The following is a 1,753-nucleotide window of genomic DNA, read 5'->3' as shown; positions in this document are numbered from 1 at the left end:
AAAACTATGTACATTATTCATAATCTTATACTAAACCAATTCTAAAATACATCGTATCAATATGCAGTCATTTATAAGCCTAAATCAAAAATTTAACAATAGCACCTTAACTTAAAAATATTAACGTTAATATTTTAAAGTGATAACACTGATAAAAATATAATGTAATAGAAAGCGTATAATTTTCTACGGGGCACATTTGATTTTTAATTACGTTGCTTAAAACAAAAAAAAAAATCATAAAATCTTGGGAAAATTAGTCAAATTCAACATCGTATTATATGGTTTAATAGAATTTTAAAAATCCAAGTTCAATGTGCCCTGTAATAAATGTTTAACTTTCAAAAAGAAAAATTATCGAAATCGGATCATGGAGGCGTGAGATTTTTTCCCGTGAACAATGTTTATGACTTTTGAGCAAAAAAAACCGGTTACGAGCAGGCCCCTTAAACCGAATTCGTTCCAATATTTCATAATATTTACAATCTGTTAGTTATCTCTTAATTCTCTAGACCAATGTTAAATAAACATATCATAGCCTTTATAAAAAACTTTATCGTAAAAAAAATTACTGTTCATATTAATTAATATTGAAATAATATAGACTCTAGTACCTATGGTATCCTAATATAGTAATATCCTATATTCCTATCGAGTAGTTATAGTTTAGTAATCATACTATAAAAATTATGTATAAACTGAAACAAATGTATTATTTAAGTTGATTGCATTTTCCCTGATATTAATTTCATTAATTATAATAATCTACATACATTAAAACTTTCTTGTACATTGGACTGATTGGAGATTTGAAAATAAAGCCCCCTAATACGTGCCTGGTCTTACACCTGTAAAACCAAGAAAATTTGTTAGTTTTGATATTATTTGAATGAATTAACTTATTAATTATTATTATCAAACTTTCAGTTAAGAACATTATCTGTGTTCTCGCATTTATTTTTTACAATATTAAAATATCGTAACCACGTAGATGCGTGAACACGGGGCGAAAACGGAAACACTATCGGCAATGTTATTAGTTAGTAAGAGGACGTCCGTCCATTCGTCAAACGTCGAGTTGTTTCTTTATAATATAAAAAAAATATTATAATAGTCAATAGATCATACGAAATAAAATGTTGCGTGTAAAAGAATAATTTGACAGAACAGCGGACGTGGGAATTATCGACATAGTCGACAATTGGGTTTCTGTAGTCTAAAAATATTTTCATACACTTGCGACACCGCCGGCGTACACCACTACACCACCTTGCAAAGACAATATTATTATAATAAAATGAAATTATTTGTACATATTCTACACGAGCATAATAATGTAAATAATGTAATAACAGTGGCGCAACAAGCGGGGGTGTTGGGTGGTACTTATACTAGGGCCCCAGAATACCTGACGTTTTTGAGGGCACCATTTGATGTGTTAGTGGTAACGGAAATTCCCAAAAATAATATTTAAAAAAAGTTATTACGTTCTAAAATAATTTACTCAAAATATATTGATATTTAAAAATATTCTAAAAATTAACTAGATAAATGTTTTTATCATCAAAAATGTTCTTATAATGAGATTTACAAATTGGATACTTTGAATTTTTCAAAAAAAAAAATTTTAATACAAATTTAAAAATTATTATTATCAGTATAAAAAATAAAAATAATTATTTTTATATTATACGTGTAGCGCAAGTGACCATAAATTATTTAATTATATATACAAAAAAATTTTTAAATGTTG

This window comes from Acyrthosiphon pisum, unplaced genomic scaffold (assembly GCF_005508785.2).
Source record: "Acyrthosiphon pisum isolate AL4f unplaced genomic scaffold, pea_aphid_22Mar2018_4r6ur Scaffold_20973;HRSCAF=22682, whole genome shotgun sequence".
NCBI classification, from domain to species: Eukaryota; Metazoa; Arthropoda; class Insecta; order Hemiptera; family Aphididae; genus Acyrthosiphon; species Acyrthosiphon pisum.
The sequence above is the reverse complement of the archived record's forward strand: the minus strand, read 5'-3'. Positions refer to the sequence as shown.